Genomic DNA, 21,633 nt, shown 5'->3' with positions numbered 1-21,633 from the left:
CGCGGCAGCCACCAACACCACCAGTGACGATCTCTGAACCGGTCCTAGACCTCCCCTAGGTCGACTCAGCCTCAACTGAGTACCTGGTGTAGCGGTGTGTAGTGAACATCGCTAGCACTGGGGAGACAAAGGCGGCCGGGCGTGGTGCTGGCCACCCACCCCCTCGTGTGCCACAGTGCCGGTAGCCTTCACAGCTGCTGCTCGCTAACAGCACTTGCCCCTACAGCCTGTTAGAGGCTACACGGGGGACCTTTGTCTGTGTGTCTATAGGTGCTACTCGCTACTCACAGCACTTGCCCCTACAGCCTGCTAGAGGCTACACGGGGGACCTTTGTCTGTGTGTCTATAGGTGCTACTCGCTACTCACAGCACTTGCCCCCACAGCCTGTTAGAGACTACACGGGAGACCTTTGTCTGATGAATCCGATGAGCTATAAAGCTCTTTTTCACAGATGTCCAGTAGTGGTCATGGTGATCAGAACGTGTCAACAACAACAACAACAAACACGATAGCAGTTCACAGTACAGACGAGGTAAACAAATCACTGAAAGAACTCACGACCTCCTGTGTACCAGGCGAGGTAGTCAACATCTCATAGCCACCGTGATGATGATGATGAGAGAGGTAGTCAACATCTCATAGCCACCGTGATGATGATGATGAGAGAGACACAAACTACAAATCTACAGCAGCAGCAGGCATCGTCAGGGTCGGGATGGAACCCACGACCTCCTGTGCACCAGGCGAGGTAGTCAACATCTCATAGCGAGCGTGACGCCCCTTAAATAAATAACGTGTAAGTTCATAACGCTTGCCGTGCGTGTGTGCACGCGTATTTGGCACACACATACGTGTACACACACACACGTGTACACACACATGTACACCCACGTGTACACACACACACGTGCCACACACGTGTACACACACACACACGTGCCACACACGTGTACACACACACACACACGTGTACACACACGTACACACACGTGTACACACACACGTACACACGTGTACACACACGTGTACACACACACACACGTGTCACACACATATACACACGTGTACACACAAACACATGTACACACACAGACAATCACGTGTACACACACACACGTGTACACACAACCACGTGTACACACACGTACACACGTGTACACACACGTACACACGTGTACACACACAGACAAACACGTGTACACACACGTACACACGTGTATACACACACAGACAAACACGTGTACACACACGTACACACGTGCACACACACACAAACACGTGTACACACACGTACACACGTGTACACACACGTACACACGTGTACACACACGTACACACGTGTACACACACAGACAAACACATGTACACACACGTACACACGTGTACACACACATACAATCACGTGTACACACACACGTGTACACACAAACACGTGTACACACACGTACACACGTGTACACACACAGACAAACACGTGTACACGCACACACGTGTACACACAAACACGTGTACACACACGTACACACGTGTACACACACACACGTACATACACAGACAAACACGTGTACACACACACACGTGTACACACACACACGTGTACACACAAACACGTGTACACACAAACACGTGTACACACACGTACACACGTGTACACACACGTACACACGTGTACACACACGTAGAGACGTGTACACAGACACACACAAACACGTGTACACACACGCACGTGTACACACAACACACGTATACACACGTACACACGTGTACACACACACACGTACACACGTGTACACACACAGACAAACACGTGTACACACACGTGTACACACAAACACGTGAGCGGTAGTGTAGCGGTTAGCGCTACGCTGCGCAATGAACCTGGCGATCCGGGTTCGATTCCCGCTCACGGCCAACACCAGTGACGATTATCTGAACCGGTCCCGGGCCTCCCCTAGGTCGACTCAGCCTCAAATGAGTATCTGGTGCGGTGTGTAAACATTGCCACTAGGGAGACAAAGGCGGTCGGGCGTGGTGCTGGCCACCCACCCCCTCGTGTACCGTTCCGGCCTTCATAGGTGCTCGCTAACAGCACTTGCCCCTACAGTCTGTTAAGGCTATATGGGGGATCTTTGTTGATCTTTGTGTGTGTGTGTACACGTGTGTGTGTGTACACGTGTGTGTGTACACGTGTGTGTGTACACGTTTGTACACGTGTGTGTGTGTACACGTGTGTGTGTGTGGAGGGCGCGCTGTGCTCCCAAACCGGCGACCTGAGTTCGATTCCCGCTCACAGCCACCAATACCGCCAGTGACGATTATCTGAACCGGTCCTGGGCCTCCCCTAGGTCGACTCAGCCTCAAATGAGTACCTGGTGTAGCGGTGTGTAGTGAACACCGCTAGCACTGGGGAGACAAAGGCGGCCGGGCGTGGTGCTGGCCACCCACCCCCTCGTGTGCCACAGTGCCGGTAGCCTTCACAGCTGCTGCTGCTACTCGCTACTCACATCACTTGCCCCTACAGTATGTTAGAGGCTACACGGGGGACCTTTGTCTGTGTGTCTATAGGTGCTGCTCGCTACTCACAGCACTTGCCCCTACAGTCTGTTAGAGGCTACACGGGGGACCTTTGTCTGTGTATAGGTGCTACTCGCTACTCACAGCACTTGCCCCTACAGCCTGTTAGAGGCCACACGGGGGATCTTTGTCTTTGTACGTGCTTCCTGTGACGATAAACCATCATCACCATCATCACATCATCACATACACCATCATCACCATCATCACATCATCACATAAACGATCCACATCATCACATAAACCATCATCACATACACCATCATCACCATCATCACATACACCTTCATCACATCATCACATTAACCATCATCGCCATCATCACATACACCATCATCACATCATCACATTAACCATCATCACCATCATTACATAAACACCATCATCACATCATCACATACACCATGATCACCATCATCACATGCACCATCATCACCATCATCACATACACCATCACATCAAGGAGCTACAAACCATCATCACATCACGTGATGTGATGATAAACCACCATCAACCATCATCACATCACAAAATCATCACAAAATCAGTGAGTGAGTGAGTGGGTGAGTGAGTGGGTGAATGAGTGAGTGAGTGGGTGAGTGAGTGGGTGAGTGAGTGAGTGAGTTGGTGAGTGAGTGGGTGAGTGAGTGGGTGAGTGAGTGAGTGGGTGAGTGAGTGGTGAGTGAGTGAGTGGGTGAGTGAGTGGTGAGTGAGTGGGTGAGTGAGTGAGTGGGTGAGTGAGTGGTGAGTGAGTGAGTGGGTGAGTGAGTGGTGAGTGAGTGGGTGAGTGAGTGAGTGGGTGAGTGAGTGAGTGGGTGGGTGAGGGAGTGAGTGTGTGGGTGAATTAATGAGTGAGTTGGTGAGTGGGTGAGTGAGTGGGTGAGTGAGTGGGTGAGTGAGTGAGTGGGTGAGTGAGTGGGTGAGTGAGTGAGTGGGTGAGTGAGTGAGTGGTGAGTGAGTGGGTGAATGAGTGGGTGAGTGAGTGGTGAGTGAGTGGGTGAGTGAGTGGTGAGTGAGTGGTGAGTGAGTGGGTGAGTTATTATTGCCAGGCCCTGAATCGCCAGAACCACCACAACCTGTATTGAGACTGGAGGGAATCCGATGAGCTGTGAAGCTCTTTGTTACAGGCGTCCAGTGAGACAACTGACTCGACCCCCCCCCTTGACCCCCACCCTCGACCCCCCCTAAACCCCCACCCTCGACCCCCCCCTCGACCCACCCCGCGACCCCACCCCGCGTGTCACGTGATGCGGTGTTCACACCACGCGTGTTTTCCACTGAATGGAGGCGCCGCTGTGAATCGCGTGGGCGAGGGTCACGTGGTGGGGGTGAAGTGGGCGAGGAGCCCCCCCCCCACGACCCCTCCCCTACACCCCCCCCACCCCCCATCACTCTCTCCCCCATCACTCTCTCCCCCATCACTCTCTCCCCATCACTCTCTCCCCCATCACTCTCTCCCCATCACTCTCCCCATCACTCTCTCCCCATCACTCTCTCCCCATCACTCTCTCCCCCATCACTCTCTCCCCATCACTCTCTCCCCATCACTCTCTCCCTCTCTCCCCCATCACTCTCTCCCCATCACTCTCTCCCCCATCACTCTCTCCCCATCACTCTCTCCCCATCACTCTCTCCCCATCACTCTCTCCCCATCACCCTCTCCCCCATCACTCTCTCCCCATCACTCTCTCCCTCTCTCCCCCATCACTCTCTCCCCATCACTCTCTCCCCCATCACTCTCTCCCCATCACTCTCTCCCCATCACTCTCTCCCCATCACTCTCTCCCCATCACTGTCTCCCCATCACTCTCTCCCCCATCACTCTCTCCCCATCACTCTCTCCCCATCACTCTCTCCCCATCACTCTCTCCCCATCACTCTCTCCCCCATCACTCTCTCCCCATCACTCTCTCCCCCATCACTCTCTCCCCCATCACTCTCTCCCCATCACTCTCTCCCCATCACTCTCTCCCCCATCACTCTCTCCCCATCACTCTCTCCCCCATCACTCTCTCCCCATCACTCTCTCCCCCATCACTCTCTCCCCATCACTCTCTCCCCCATCACTCTCTCCCCCATCACTCTCTCCCCCATCACTCTCTCCCCATCACTCTCTCCCCATCACTCTCTCCCCCATCACTCTCCCCATCACTCTCTCCCCATCACTCTCTCCCCATCACTCCCATTCCCCATCACTCTCTCCCCATCACTCTCTCCCCATCACTCTCTCCCCATCACTCTCTCCCCCATCACTCTCTCCCCATCACTCTCCCCATCACTCTCTCCCCCATCACTCTCTCCCCATCACTCTCCCCATCACTCTCTCCCCCATCACTCTCTCCCCATCACTCTCCCCATCACTCTCTCCCCATTACTCTCTCCCCATCACTCTCCCCATCACTCTCTCCCCATCACTCTCTCCCCATCACTCTCCCCCATCACTCTCTCCCCATCACTCTCCCCATCACTCTCTCCCCATCACTCTCTCCCCATCACTCTCTCCCCCATCACTCTCTCCCCATCACTCCCATCACTCTCTCCCCATCACTCTCTCCCCCATCACTCTCTCCCCATCACTCTCTCCCCATCACTCTCTCCCCATCACTCTCTCCCCATCACTCTCTCCCCCATCACTCTCTCCCCATCACTCTCTCCCCATCACTCTCTCCCCATCACTCTCCCCATCACTCTCTCCCCATCACTCTCTCCCCATCACTCTCTCCCCCATCACTCTCTCCCCATCACTCCCATCACTCTCTCCCCATCACTCTCTCCCCCATCACTCTCTCCCCATCACTCTCTCCCCATCACTCTCTCCCCATCACTCTCTCCCCATCACTCTCTCCCCCATCACTCTCTCCCCATCACTCTCCCCATCACTCTCTCCCCCATCACTCTCTCCCCATCACTCTCCCCATCACTCTCTCCCCCATCACTCTCTCCCCATCACTCTCCCCATCACTCTCTCCCCATTACTCTCTCCCCATCACTCTCCCCATCACTCTCTCCCCATCACTCTCTCCCCATCACTCTCCCCCATCACTCTCTCCCCATCACTCTCCCCATCACTCTCTCCCCATCACTCTCTCCCCATCACTCTCTCCCCCATCACTCTCTCCCCATCACTCCCATCACTCTCTCCCCATCACTCCCATCACTCTCTCCCCATCACTCTCTCCCCCATCACTCTCTCCCCATCACTCTCTCCCCATCACTCTCTCCCCATCACTCTCTCCCCATCACTCTCTCCCCCATCACTCTCTCCCCATCACTCTCTCCCCATCACTCTCTCCCCATCACTCTCCCCATCACTCTCTCCCCATCACTCTCTCCCCATCACTCTCTCCCCCATCACTCTCTCCCCATCACTCCCATCACTCTCTCCCCATCACTCTCTCCCCCATCACTCTCTCCCCATCACTCTCTCCCCATCACTCTCTCCCCATCACTCTCCCCATCACTCTCTCCCCATCACTCTCTCCCCATCACTCTCTCCCCATCACTCTCTCCCCATCACTCTCTCCCCATCACTCTCTCCCCATCACTCTCTCCCCATCACTCTCTCCCCATCACTCTCTCCCCATCACTCTCTCCCCCTCCAACTGTCTGGCCTGAACCGCCACTCCGTACCTGTGTGTGTGTGTAGATGTATGTGTGTGTGTAGGTGTGTGTGTAGGTGTGTGTGTAGGTGTGTAGATGTGTGTGTGTGTGCAGGTGTGGTGTGTGTATGTTAGATGTATGTGTGTGTGTGTAGGTGTGTGTAGGTGTGTGTGTGTGTGTAGGTGTGTAGATGTGTGTGTGTGTGCAGGTGTGTGTGTGTAGATGTATGTGTGTGTGTAGGTGTTTAGATGTGTGTGTGTGTGTGTGCAGGTGTGTATGTGTAGATGTATGTGTGTGTAGGTGTTTAGATGTGTGTGTGTGTGCAGGTGTGTGTGTGTAGATGTATGTGTGTGTGTAGGTGTTTAGATGTGTGTGTGTGTGTGCAGGTGTGTGTGTGTGTAGATGTATGTGTGTGTAGGTGTTTAGATGTGTGTGTGTGCAGGTGTGTGTGTGTGTAGATGTATGTGTGTGTAGGTGTTTAGATGTGTGTGTGCAGGTGTGTGTGTGTAGATGTATGTGTGTGTGTAGGTGTTTAGATGTGTGTGTGTGTGCAGGTGTGTGTGTGTAGATGTATGTGTGTGTAGGTGTTTAGATGTGTGTGTGTGTGCAGGTGTGTGTGTGTAGATGTATGTGTGTGTAGGTGTTTAGATGTGTGTGTGTGTGCAGGTGTGTGTGTGTAGATGTATGTGTGTGTGTAGGTGTTTAGATGTGTGTGTGTGTGTGCAGGTGTGTGTGTGTAGGTGTTTAGATGTGTGTGTGTGCAGGTGTGTGTGTGTAGATGTATGTGTGTGTAGGTGTTTAGATGTGTGTGTGTGTACAGGTGTGTGTGTGTAGATGTATGTGTGTGTGTAGGTGTTTAGATGTGTGTGTGTGTGCAGGTGTGTGTGTGTAGATGTATGTGTGTGTAGGTGTTTAGATGTGTGTGTGTGTGTAGGTGTGTATGTGTAGATGTATGTGTGTGTGTAGGTGTGTAGATGTGTGTGTAGGTGTGTGTGTGTAGGTGTGTGTGTACAGGTGTGTGTGTACAACTGTGTGTGTGTTCAGGTGTGTGTGTGTGATGTGTGTCCAGGTGTGTGTAGGTGTGTGTAGGTGTGTGTGTGTGTGCAGGTGTGTGTAGGTGTGTGTGTGCTGGAGAGTGGCGTGCAGGAATGCGGAATGAGTTGTGTGTGTGTGTACACACGTGTGTGTGTACACGTATATGTGTGTGTCTGTGTGTGTGTCTGTGTGTGTTGTTGTGTACACACGTGTCTGTCTGTGTTGGTGTGTACACACGTGTGGGTGTGTTGGTGTGTACACACGTGTGTGTGTGTGTTGGTGTGTACACACGTGTCTGTGTGTGTGTTGGTGTGTAGGTGCAGGTGTGTCTGTGTGTGTGTCTGTGTGTGTGTCTGTAGGTGTAGGTGTGTGTGTAGGTGTGTGTATGTAGGTGTGTGTGTGTCTGTGTAGGTGTGTGTATGTAGGTGTGTGTGTGTCTGTGTGTCTCTGTGTGTATGCACAGATGCCATATTTTCTGTCCGTCTGCTACAGCAGTGGTGTAGGGAATTCCAACAAGACCTACATCTCTGCTTTATTGACCTGGTCAAGGCCTATGATACCATCAGTAGGCCTGGGCTCTGGGTTGCTCTTCGTGCTTTTGGAGCACCTGACCCTCTGCTCACGATCATTAAGGACCTTCATGATGGTGAGCAGGCCCGTGTAAAAACTACGTGGCCAGGAGTCACAGCCATTCCCTGTACACCTTGGGGTGCGACAGGGATGTCATCTGGCTCCCACATTATTTAACATCTATTTGACCACGTAGTTCGTGAAGCCTTCAATAGCTGTACCGGGGGAATCTCCATATGGTACAGATATAATGGGAGGCTGATCGATGCCCGGGTGCGGTCAAGGGATGGCTCCCTATTGCTCAACCACGTTATGTATGCCGATGATTTGGTAATAGCTGCTCATTCAGAGGAGGAGTTGGAGACGCTGCTGCTGAGACTGGAGCGTGCCACTAAGAGGTGGGGCCTTACCATCAGCCCCACCAAAACTAAGCACCTGCCTGGGTATTTTGTACCATCGGACACTCCACCCCCACAACTCCCAATCGGTGATGGGGCAGTTGTGGAGAGAGTGGAGAGTTTCCCATACCTGGGCAGTGTGCTTATGACCGACTCCAGTTTAACAGCAGAGGTCTCACTCCGAATCAGTCGAGCGGCAATATCTTTTCATCGGTTGCGTAACGCTGTGTGGAAGCTACCTGGTCTGTCGCTCCGCACTAAGCTTCAAGTCTTCTCGGCCACGGTCATTCCCTCCCTTCTCTACGCTTGGGAAACGTGGACGCCCCTAATGGAACATATTTGCCGGTTAGAAACATTTAGGCTGGCCTGCCTACGATCCATCCTGGGTTTAACCAGACTGGATTGTGTGAGGAGCTCACACATCCTTGAAAGATCTGGGCAAGGTCCCATCGGTGAGCTCCTCCGGCGGGCAAGGCTGCGATGGCTGGGTCATGTAGCCCGCATGCCCAGCCACCGCATGCCGAAACAGCTTTTGTTTGGCCGGATTGAGGGGGCTAAGCGGGCGCGGTACGGGCTAGAGAAGAGATGGAGTGATGTGGTACAGGAGGACGTGGAGCTGAGTGGACTTGCCGATGACTGGTACCAGCGGTGTCAAGATCGGCCTTTGTGGAGGAGGCTCGTGAAGGATGCTACTGGGCAGTTGGAGGCAGTCGCCCTCTAACAACAACGGAGGGCGGAGGAGCGACGCTCACAACAACGAGCGGAGCGCTGGGTGGCTAAAGCACAGCAGGTTGGCACAGTAGGGGGCACAGGTGGTGCATCAGCCAGTCATCTCAGTCAGTCGACCCGTGGCACCTGGGTCTGCCCCGTGACCTCCTGCCAGCGGGCGTTCGACACTTCACGTGGCCTCAGGGTGCACATAGCCTGGCACAAGCGTCGTGGTGACGTCACCGCCACTTAGTGGCGAATGGCGGTTGTTGTTGTTGTTGTGTGTCTGTGTGTGTGTCTGTGTGTGTGTGTGTCTGTGTGTGTGTGTCTGTGTGTCTGTGTGTGTGTGTCTGTGTGTCTGTGTGTGTGTGTCTGTGTGTCTGTGTGTGTGTGGCCACAAAGCCACAGACGCTTTCGTGACAAATAATCGACAACTTCAAAATCCACGCAGTGACCAGGAGGAGAGACTCACAAACTCCAACCATACAGCAGCAGCAGCAGCAGGCGTCAGGGATAGGGACCGAACCCACGACCTCCTGCAGGCCAGGCGAGGTAGTCAACATCTCCTTCCTGAACGCGACCGCTACCCAGTGGGTGAGACTCTCTCAGAGTCTCACGTCCCGTTCTGATTTCTTTTCAAGAGGGTCCTGCCAAGGTTGTGCAGTCGCTGTGTGCTCCAGCCTAGGCCAAGGCAAAGATCCCCCGGGTAGCCTCTAATAGGCTGTCGGGGCAAGTGCTGTCAGCGAGCTCACCAAGACAAAGAGCGGGTCGTGTGTACATTGGACTTCTTTCTCACCGTACGTAGCCACCCGTGCCAATTGAACGACGTCAACCTCTAACCGCTCAACCGCCACCGCTAGTGGCCGCTACAACCAAACGTATCCACTCACCCAGCCACTCACCCACTCACCCACTCACTCACCAACCACTCACTCACTCACACACTCACTCACTCACCCAGCCACTCACCCACTCACCCACTCACCAACCACTCACTCACTCACACACTCACTCACTCACCCACTCACTCACTCACCAACCACTCACCCAGCCACTCACCCACTCACCCACTCACTCACCAACCACTCACTCACTCACTCACCCACTCACTCACCAACCCCTCACCCACTCACTCACTCACTCACTTCTCACTCACCCACTCACTCATCCACTCACCCACTCACTCACTCACCCACTCACTCACTCACCAACCACTCACCCAGCCACTCACTCACCAACCACTCACTCACCCACTCACTCACTCACCAACCACTCACTCACTCACTCACTTCTCACTCACCCACTCACCCACTCACTCACCCACTCACTCACTCACACACTCATTCACTCACCCACTCACTCACTCACCCACTCACTCACTCACCCACTCACTCACTCACCCACTCACACACTCACACACTCACTCACTCACGCACTCACTCACTCACCCACTCACTCACTCACCCACCCACTCACTCACCCACTCATTCACCCACTCGCCCACCCATTCGCTCACTCACCCAGCCACCCACTAACTCAGCAGCAGGGACGAATCGCGACCAATATTATTCACAATAAATGTTGTTGAGGGGTTGGATGACTTAAGTGTAAATGTCGTGTCGAGACTCTCCACGACCCGACACAGCCAATTAGTAAGGGAGTTGTCACGTTAACAGAACGCCAAATAGTTACTAGTGTAGTATATAGTGTACCGTATAGTGTAGTGTAGTGTGTGGTGTATAGTGTATTATATAATGTACCGTGTAGTGTAGTATATAGTGTATATTGTAGTGTATAGTGTAGTGTATAGTGTAGTGTATAGTAGTGTATAGTGTAGTATATAGTGTTGTGTATAGTGTAGTATATAGTGTATAGTGTCGTGTGTGGTGTATAGTGTAGTGTATATTGTAGTGTGTGGTGTATAGTGTAGTGTATAGTGTAGTGTATAGTGTAGTGTATAGTGTAGTATATAGTGTATATTGTAGTGTGGTGTATAGTGTAGTGTATAGTGTAGTGTATAGTGTAGTGTATAGTGTAGTGTATAGTATAGTGTGTAGTGTATAGTGTAGTGTGTAGTGTATAGTGTAGTGTATAATGTATAGTGTAGTGTATAGTATAGTGTATAGTGTAGTGTAGAGTGTAGTGTATAGTGTAGTGTATAGTGTGTAATGTAGTGTATAGTGTAGTGTATAGTGTAGTGTATAGTATAGTGTGTAGTGTAGTGTATAGTGTAGTGTATAGTGTAGTGTGTAGTGTATAGTGTAGTGTATATTGTAGTGTACTACTTCAGCCCACCGGTTGGAGAGTAAATCCGCAACATTTACAATGAGTACGACGTTTCGCTGGTGATTACATCCACCAGAGTCTTGTCAATGAGTCGTTATTCCTTCCACAGGGCGAGAGCGACGTTAGGGGCCCATCAACACATTTGATAACCCACTGCCCCCTCTCGGTACCTTGAGGCGCCACGTGACCCACACGTTGCACTGCTGCCCTCTATCGGCCAGACACGTGGTATGCTGACCGTGACGTCACAGCGATCGTGCCACGTGCTCAAGGGCGCTGCGGTGGGCTGGAGATGTTGACTACCTCGCCTGGTACGCAGGAGGTCGTGGGTTCGATCCCGATCCTGAGGTCTGCTGCTGTATATTTGAAGTGGGTGAGTGGGTGGGTGAGTGAGTGGATGAGTGGGTGAGTGGGTGGGTGAGTTGGTGGGTGAGTGAGTGGGTGGGTGAGCGAGTAGGTGAGTGGATGAGTGAGTGAGTGGGTGAGTGGGTGGGTGAGTGGGTGAGTAAGTGGGTGATTGGGTGGGTGAGTGGATGAGTGAGTGGGTGGGTGGATGAGTGAGTGGGTGAGTGGATGAGGAGGAGGTGAGTGAGTGGATGAATGGGTGGGTGAGTAAGTGGGTGGGTGAGTAAGTGGGTGGGTGGGTGAGTGGGTGGGTGAGTGGGTGAGTGAGTGGGTGAGTGGGTAAGTGGGTGGGTGGGTGAGTAAGTGGGTGGGTGAGTGAGTGAGTGGGTGGGTGGGTGAGTGGGTGGGTAAGTGGGTGAGTGGGTGGGTGAGTGGATGGGTGAGTGGGTGAGTGGATGAGCGAGTAGGTGGGTGAGTGAGTGGGTGAATGGGTGGGTGGGTGAGTGAGTAGGTGAGTGGATGAGTAAGTGGGTGGGTGAGTGAGAGGGTGGGTGAGTGGGTGAGTATACACTGCCCTACACTACACTATACACTACACTATACACTACTATACACTGCACTATACACTGCACTGTACACTACACTATATACTACACTATACGGTACACTATATACTACACTATACACCACACACTACACTATACGGTACACTATACACCACACACTACACTATATACTACACTATACACAACACTATATACTGCACTATACACTACACTATACACTACACTATATACTACACCACACACTACACTATACACTATATACTACACTATACACTACACTATATACTACACTAGTAACTATTTGGCGTTCTGTTAACGTGACAACTCCCTTACTAATTGGCTGTGTCGGGTCGTGGTGAGTCTCGACACGACATTTACACTCATGTCATCCAACCCCTCAACAACATTTATTGTTAATAATATTGGTCGCGATTCGCCCCTGCTGCTGAGTTAGTGGGTGGCTGGGTGAGTGAGCGAATGGGTGAGCGAGTGGGTGAATGAGTGAGTGAGTGGGTGAGTGAGTGAGTGGGTGAGTGAGTGGTGGATGTAATCACCAGTCACACATACACCCACTCACTCACCCACTCACTCACCCTTCACCCACTCAGTCACACATACACTCACTCACCCACTCACCCACCCACTCACTCACACATCTACCCACTCACTCACCCATTCACGCATCCACCCACTCACTCACTCACCCACTCACTCACAAATCCACCCAATCACTCACTCACCCACTCACGCATCCACCCACTCACTCACTCACCCACTCACTCACCCACTCACTCACACATCCACCCACTCACTCACTCACCCACTCACGCATCCACCCACTCACTCACTCACCCACCCACTCACTCACCCACTCACTCACACATCCACCCACTCACTCACTCACCCACTCACTCACACATCCACCCACACATCCACCCACTCACACATCCACCCACTCACACATCCACCCACTCACCCACTCACTCACCCTTCACCCACTCAGTCACACATACACCCACTCACCCACTCACACATACACCCACTCACTCACCCACTCACTCACTCACCCTTCACCCACTCAGTCACACATACACCCACTCACTCACCCTTCACCCACTCACTCACCCTTCACCCACTCAGTCACACATACACTCACTCACCCTTCACCCACTCACACATACACTCACTCACACATACACACACTCACCCTTCACTCACTCACACATACACCCACTCACTCACACATACACCCACTCACTCACACATACACCCACTCACTCACCCAGTCACTCACTCACCCACTCACTCACCCTTCACCCACTCACACTCACTCACACATACACCCACTCACTCACTCACCCTTCACCCACTCACTCACACATACACCCACTCACTCACACACTCACTCACTCACACATCCACTCACTCACACATACACCCACTCACTCACACATACACCCACTCACTCACCCAGTCACTCACTCACCCACTCACCCTTCACCCACTCACTCACACATACACCCACTCACTCACCCTTCACCCACTCACTCACACATACACCCACTCACTCACCCACTCACACACTCACTCACACATCCACTCACTCACACATACACCCACTCACTCACACATACACCCACTCACTCACCCACTCACCCAGTCACTCACTCACCCTTCACCCACTCACACATACACCCACTCACACACACGCCCACTCACTCATACACCCACTCACTCACTCACCCTTCACCCACTCACTCACACATACACCCACTCACTCACACATACACCCACTCACTCACCCACTCACACATACACTCACTCACACATACACCCACTCACTCACACATACACTCACTCACACATACACCCACTCACTCACACATACACCCACTCACTCACCCACTCACACATACACCCACTCACACACGGGGCGCGATTTGGGGGGTGGGAGGGCTATTTGGGTGGAGGGGTTGCGAAGGGGGGGGGGCGTTTTGGGGGAGGGGTTTGAGGAAGGCGGGGGGGGGCACGATTTGAGGGGGGTTTGGGGGAGGGCGTTTTGTGGGCGTGGTCCCGTAGCCCGTAGAGACCCCAAACTAAACCCCAAATCCACAGCAGCAGCAGCAGGAGTCGTCAGGGTCGGGATCGAACCCACGGCCTCCTGTAGACCAGGACGATCACCCCGAGGGTGAAGCGAGTCGCATCATCATCATCACAACAACAACTCTCATTATAACGTGTAATTATTTATTAGATTTGCATTAAATAAGCTCACGATGTGCAAAGGGCGTCCACTCGCGTCGACCAATAGGGAGGGGCTCCACACTCTGTGGTGGTGGTGAGTCTATGGGTCTCTGTGTGGTGAGTCTGTGGGTCTGTGTGGTGAGTCTGTGGGTCTCTGTGTGGCGAGTCTGTGGGTCTCTGTGTGGTGAGTCTGTGGGTCTCTGTGTGGTGAGTCTGTGGGTCTGTGTGGTGGTGGTGAGTCTCTGTGTGGTGGTGAGTCGGTGGTGAGTGTGTGGATCTCTGCGTGGTGAGTCTATGGGTCTCTGCGTGGTGAGTCTGTGGGTCTCTGTGTGGTGAGTCTATGGGTCTCTGTGTGGTGGTGGTGAGTCTGTGGGCCTCTGTGTGGTGGTGGTGAGTCTGTGGGTCTCTGTGTGGTGGTGAGTCTGTGGGTCTCTGTGTGGTGGTGAGTCGGTGGCGAGTCTGTGGGTCTCTGTGTGGTGGTGGTGAGTCTGTGGGTCTGTGTGGTGGTGGTGAGTCTGTGGGTCTCTGTGTGGTGGTGGTGAGTCTGTGGGTCTCTATGTGGTGGTGAGTCTGTGGGTCTCTGTGTGGTGGTGAGTCTGTGGGTCTCTGTGTGGAGGTGAGTCTGTCGATCTCTGTATGGTGGTGCTGTGTCTGTGGGTCTCTGTGTGGTGAGTCTGTGGGTCTCTGTGTGGTGAGTCTATGGGTCTCTGTGTGGTGAGTCTATGGATCTCTGTGTGGTGAGTCTGTGTATCTCTGTGTGGTGAGTCTATGGGTCTCTGTGTGGTGAGTCTGTGGGTCTCTGTGTGGTGAGTCTGTGGGTCTCTGTGTGGTGAGTCTGTGGGTCTCTGTGTGGTGAGTCTATGGGTCTCTGTGTGGTGAGTCTATGGGTCTCTGTGTGGTGAGTCTATGGGTCTCTGTGTGGTGAGTCTGTGGGTCTCTATGTGGTGAGTCTGTGGGTCTCTGTGTGGTGAGTCTATGGGTCTCTGTGTGGTGAGTCTATGGGTCTCTGTGTGGTGAGTCTATGGATATCTGTGTGGTGAGTCTGTGTGTCTCTGTGTGGTGAGTCTATGGGTCTCTGTGTGGTGAGTCTATGGGTCTCTGTGTGGTGAGTCTGTGGGTCTCTGTGTGGTGAGTCTGTGGGTCTCTGTGTGGTGAGTCTATGGGTCTCTGTGTGGTGAGTCTGTGGGTCTCTGTGTGGTGAGTCTGTGGGTCTCTGTGTGGTGAGTCTGTGGGTCTCTGTGTGAGTCTATGGGTGTCTGTGTGGTGAGTCTATGGGTCTCTGTGTGGTGAGTCTGTGGGTCTCTGTGTGGTGAGTCTGTGGGTCTCTGTGTGGTGAGTCTGTGGGTCTCTGTGTGGTGAGTCTGTGGGTCTCTGTGTGATGAGTCTGTGGGTCTCTGTGTGGTGAGTCTATGGGTCTCTGTGTGGTGAGTCTATGGGTGTCTGTGTGGTGAGTCTATGGGTGTCTGTGTGGTGAGTCTATGGGTCTCTGTGTGATGAGTCTATGGGTCTCTGTGTAATGAGTCTGTGGGTCTCTGTGTGGTGAGTCTGTGGGTCTCTGTGTGGTGAGTCTGTGGGTCTCTGTGTGGTGAGTCTGTGGGTCTCTGTGTGATGAGTCTGTGGGTCTCTGTGTGGTGAGTCTATGGGTCTCTGTGTGGTGAGTCTATGGGTGTCTGTGTGGTGAGTCTATGGGTGTCTGTGTGGTGAGTCTATGGGTCTCTGTGTGGTGAGTCTGTGGGTCTCTGTGTGGTGAGTCTATGGGTCTCTGTGTGGTGAGTCTGTGGGTCTCTATGTAAGTACGTAGCCAACCACGCTAATCGCGCGAGTTTGTCATTCTACATGATGATAGACACCCACGGAGATCCAGAGATTCAGAGACCCATAGAGACCCACAGAGACCCATAGAGACCCATAGAGACCCATAGAGACCCACAGAGACCCATAGAGACCCACAGAGACCCACAGAGCCCAATAGAGGCCCATAGAGACCCACAGAGACCCACAGAGCCCAATAGAGGCCCATAGAGACCCACAGAGCCCAATAGAGGCCCATAGAGACCCACAGAGACCCACAGAGCCCAATAGAGGCCCATAGAGACCCACAGAGCCCAATAGAGGCCCATAGAGACCCAGAGACTCGTATGGACAAGGCAACATCCCTATTCACCTCATCACGACCCTTCAAATCACCTTCAAGGTTACCCGTCAAGGTCATCATCATCATCATCCGGCACCTGCGATCAGCACCGGTTGGCTATGCACGGTGCCAAAGAAGTGTAGCACACGCGCGTCTGTGGGTGGGTGCGTGGGTGGGTGTGTGGGTGGGTGTGTGTGTGTGCGTGTGTGTGTGCGTGTGTGCGTGCGTGTGTGCGGGTGTGTGGGTGTGTGCGTGTGGGTGGGTGTGTGCGTGTGGGTGGGTGTGTGCGTGGGTGTCTGCGTGGGTGTGTGCGTGGGTGTGTGCGTGGGTGTGTGCGCACGTGTGTGGGTGGGTGCGCGGGTGTGTGCGCGGGTGGGTGCGCGGGTGGGTGCGTGGGTGTGTGTGCATGGTTGAGTGCGTGGGTGCGTGTGTGGGTGCGTGTGTGGGTGGGTGCGTGGTTGAGTGCGTGGGTGCGTGAGTGCGTGGGTGTGTACCAGTAACAAATTGGCACCACGTGTTTGTTCACGTGACAACAAACGCGCTAAACCGACTGGGCCGTGCCGGGTGGTGGCGGTTTTGACGACGCAGCGTTTACACTTCACGCCATCGACGCCCAACACGAATCCCCCGATGTGTGGGTTAAGGCGTGAGCGTGAGCACGCCGTCAATCTCGGCGATGGCGAAACGAAAATGAAGACGAAAATTTCCCACCCGGCCGCTGTGGGCCAGCGAGATCCGGGCAGCTATCGGAGATTCCGCTCCGTCGAGGGGGAGTAAACAAACCTTAACATTCGTGGGAAAGCAAGGCACGGGGGAAAGACATCAACTGGGAGATGTCTACTCACAGACACACACACACGCACACACACACGCAGACACACACAGACACACACACAGACACACACGCACAGACACACATGCACAGACACACACGCACACACACGCACACACACGCAGGCACACACGCACACACACCCAGGCACACACACACACAACAACCGCTATTCGCCACTAAGTGGCGGTGACGTCATCGCGGCGCCTGTGCCAGGCTAGGTGCACTATAAGGCCACGTGAATTGTCGAACGCCCGCTGGCGGGAGGTCACGGGACAGACCCAGCAGGTGCCAGTGTGTGTCTGTGTGTGTCTGTGTGTGTCTGTGTGTGTGTCTGTGTCTCTCTGTGTGTGTCTGTGTGTCTGTGCGTGTGTGTCTGTGTGTGTGTCTGTGTGTGTGTCTGTGTCTGTGTGTCTGTGTTTGTCTCTGTCTGTGTGTGGGGAGCGGTGGTGTAGTGGTTAGCGCTACGCCCGCGCTCCGAACCCGGCGAGCCCAGTTCGATTCCCGCTCACGGCCAACACCGCCAGTGACGATTATCTGAACCGGTCCTGGGCCTCCCCTAGGTCGACTGAGCCTCAAATAAGTACCTGGTGCGGTGTGTAAACAAAGCCACTGGGGATACAAAGGCGGCCGGGCGTGGTGCTGGCCACCCACCCCCCTCGTGTGGCACAGTGCCGGTAACCTTCACAGCTGCTGCTGCTCGCTAACAGCACTTGCCCCTACAGTCTGTTAAGGCTACACGGGGGATCTTTGTCTTTGATTTTTTTTGCGACCAGTGAGGTGAAGAATGCTCAAACCGGTGGGGTGGGGGGGGGCGGATTGTAGGGGGATTGGGGGGCCTGGGTGCAGCCGTTCATCCAGCAGTGGAGTGGCAAAGCGGGCTGTGTGCAGTCGCAGGAGCAGCAGCAGCAGCAGCGTGTGATGGATACTAAAATGCCACGGTACCGTAGTGATAATCGTCGCGATCGTAGTTTAAACACGCAGCAGTTAAGGCCTTTCGTGATCAATATTATCCGTAGCAAAAGTCCTAGCATGGTGCTTTGCGGTTGGATCGCGTACAATATAAATGCGCCACTTTTTGGCGGAATCCAAAATGATGAGTACAATCAAATGAAGAATAGTTCGTCACCGTGATCCGCCTTTTGGTTTACGGACACTGGGTAGTGAGACACTGGGTAGTGAGACACTGGGTAGTGAGACACTGCTAGTGAGACACTGGGTAGTGAGACACTGGGTAGTGAGACACTGCTAGTGAGACACTGGGTAGTGAGACACTGGGTAGTGAGACACTGGGTAGTGAGACACTGCTAGTGAGACACTGGGTAGTGAGACACTGGGTAGTGAGACACTGGGTAGTGAGACACTGGGTAGTGAGACACTGCTGGTGAGACACTGGGTAGTGAGACACTGCTAGTGAGACACTGCTAGTGAGACACTGGTAATGAGACACTGGTGGTGAGACACTGCTAGTGAGACACTGCTAGTGAGACACTGGGTAGTGAGACACTGGGTAGTGAGACACTGGGTAGTGAGACACTGCTAGTGAGACACTGCTAGTGAGACACTGGTGGTGAGACACTGCTAGTGAGAGACTGCTAGTGAGACACTGGGTAGTGCGACACTGGGTAGTGAGACACTGGGTAGTGAGACACTGGTGGTGAGACACTGCTAGTGAGACACTGGGTAGTGAGACACTGGGTAGTGAGACACTGGTGGTGAGACACTGGGTAGTGAGACACTGGGTAGTGAGACACTGGGTAGTGAGACACTGGGTAGTGAGACACTGGGCAGTGAGACATTGGGTAGTGAGACACTGGGTAGTGAGACACTGGGTAGTGAGACACTGGTAGTGAGACACTGGTGGTGAGACACTGGGCAGTGAGACATTGGGTAGTGAGACATTGGGTAGTGAGACACTGGGTAGTGAGACACTGGTGGTGAGACACTGGGTAGTGAGACACTGCTAGTGATACACTGCTAGTGAGACACTGGTGGTGAGACACTGTGTAGTGAGACACTGGTGGTGAGACACTGGGTAGTGAGACACTGGGTAGTGAGACACTGGGTAGTGAGACACTGGGTAGTGAGACACTGCTAGTGAGACACTGGGTAGTGAGACACTGGGTAGTAAGACACTAGGTAGTGAGACACTGGGTAGTGAGACACTGGGTAATAAGACACTGGGTAGTGAGACACTGGGTAGTGAGACACTGCTAGTGAGACACTGGTGGTGAGACACTGGGTAGTGAGACACTGGTGGTGAGACACTGGGTAGTGAGACACTGGTAGTGAGACACTGGGTAGTGAGACACTGGGTAGTGAGACACTGGGTAGTGAGACACTGGTGGTGAGACACTGCTAGTGAGACACTGGGTAGTGAGACACTGGTGGTGAGACACTGGGTAGTGAGACACTGGGTAGCGAGACACTGGTGGTGAGACACTGTCTTTGGTGTAGGCCAATCAGACTCAAAGGCAATGCCTCTAACAACATCATCATCATTATTATTATCAGAGCCACGTGCGTTTGCACGTTCACCACAAGTCCTGTGCGCGTGGTTCACGCAGACACTTTGATTCCTTGCAAAAGGTTTGATCTTATTTGATGTTTGAAATATCTCCAACACAACTCTTGCGCTATTGCCGGAGAGGGGGTTCAATTCGTGTCGTTTCAAACACCACCGGCCGCAGCCAATGGGCAAAGTTGCTTCACGGTAAACACAAAACGCGCCGATTCTAAAACGTGGAGGGGATAAACAAAAACAACGAAAACCCAGAGAGAAAGATCCTCGCCATCACCCACGGGGGGGGGGACAGAGAGAGAGAGAGACACAAACACTCCAGGCGTCGTCAGGGTCCGGGATCGAACCCACGACCCCCCTCCTGTATACCAGGCGAGGTAGTTAACATCTCCTAGTCGCCGTGGGCCAAGCGGAACGCTGGTGCCGGCAAATCTTCCGCCTTTTTTGTGCCATGGGGGTAGCTCTGCTGGAACTCGCGAAGGTTGAAATACCGGGGGTGAGAGGAGAGTGAGCGGTATGGAGACCTCGGGTTGAGTAATCAGCGCCAAGTGATCCTATACATGCGCTCTCCTGTGTATACAGGATCAAACTCAAGTGGAACCTATTCACTGAACCCAAGCACCCAGTTTGAAACGCAAGGCACTGATCCCTGAGACCCGGTCTCTACTCTAGACACTGGCCCTGAGACCCGGTCTCTACTCTAGACACTGACCCTGAGACCCGGTCTCTACTCGAGACACTGATCCCTGAGACACGGTCTCTACTCTAGACCCTGAGAACCGGTCTCTACTCTAGACACTGGCCCTGAGACCCGGTCTCTACTCTAGACACTGAGACCCGGTCTCTACTCTAGACACTGATCCTGAGACCCTGAGACCCGGTCTCTACTCTAGACACTGACCCTGAGACCCGGTCTCTACTCTAGACACTGACCCTGAGACCTGGTCTCTACTCTAGATACTGAGACCATGTCTCTACTCTAGACACTGACCCTGAGACCCGGTCTCTACTCTAGACACTGGCCCTGAGACCCGGTCTCTACTCTAGACACTGAGACCCGGTCTCTACTCTAGACACTGATCCTGAGACCCTGAGACCCGGTCTCTACTCTAGACACTGACCCTGAGACCCGGTCTCTACTCTAGACACTGACCCTGAGACCCGGTCTCTACTCTAGACACTGAGACCATGTCTCTACTCTAGATACTGACCCTGAGACCCGGTCTCTACTCTAGACACTGACCCTGAGACCTGGTGTCTACTCTAGATACTGATCCTGAGACCCGGTCTCTACTCTAGACACTGACTCTGAGACCCGGTCTCTACTCTAGACACTGAGACCCGGTCTCTAGTCTAGACACTGACCCTGAGACCCCGTGTCTCCCTCCCCACGTCCCCATGTCTCCCATGCCCCCCGTGTCTCCCTCCTCCGCATCCCCGTGTCTCCCGTGTCCCCCCGTGTCTCCCGTGTCCCCCCGTGTCTCCCTCCCCCCGTGTCTCCCTCCCCCCGTGTCTCCCATGTCCCCCCGTGTCTCCCTCCCCCCCGTGTCTCCCTCCCCCCGTGTCTCCCTCCCCCCGTGTCTCCCATGTCTCCCCGTGTCTCCCTCCCCCCCGTGTCTCCCTCCCCCCGTGTCTCCCTCCCCCCGTGTCTCCCTCCCCCCGTGTCTCCCATGTCCCCCCGTGTCTCCCTCCCCGCGTGTCTCCCTCCCCCCCCGTGTCTCCCTCCCCGCGTGTCTCCCTCCCCCCGTGTCTCCCTCCCCCCATGTCTCCCTCCCCCCCGTGTCTCCCTCCCCCCCGTGTCTCCCATGTCCCCCCATGT

General features: G+C 53.8%; 2 long non-coding RNA genes across 2 annotated transcripts in view; one reads left to right on the top strand and one right to left on the bottom strand.

Moving 5' to 3' along the window:
* The first annotated feature begins 2,228 nt into the window (after positions 1 to 2,228).
* LOC142908102 (uncharacterized) overlaps positions 2,229 to 21,633 on the top strand; it is a 228,097-nt gene continuing 208,692 nt past the window's right edge. Inside the window, exon 1 of the long non-coding RNA XR_012931600.1 lies at positions 2,229 to 2,566. This is a non-coding gene — a long non-coding RNA (uncharacterized LOC142908102). The remainder of the gene's footprint in view (positions 2,567 to 21,633) is intronic.
* Positions 14,314 to 21,294, bottom strand: LOC142908101 (uncharacterized). The gene is made up of 2 exons (XR_012931599.1): positions 20,814 to 21,294; positions 14,314 to 20,755 (listed from the first exon to the last, which is right to left on the bottom strand). It is a non-coding gene; the product is annotated as an uncharacterized LOC142908101 (long non-coding RNA).

The sequence above is a fragment of the Petromyzon marinus genome (genome assembly GCF_048934315.1).
Source record: "Petromyzon marinus isolate PM22_M1 ecotype Great Lakes invasive population chromosome 70 unlocalized genomic scaffold, UKy_Petmar_22M1.pri1.0 chr70_unloc.2, whole genome shotgun sequence".
Taxonomy (NCBI): domain Eukaryota; kingdom Metazoa; phylum Chordata; class Hyperoartia; order Petromyzontiformes; family Petromyzontidae; genus Petromyzon; species Petromyzon marinus.
The sequence above is the reverse complement of the archived record's forward strand: the minus strand, read 5'-3'. Positions and strand labels throughout refer to the sequence as shown.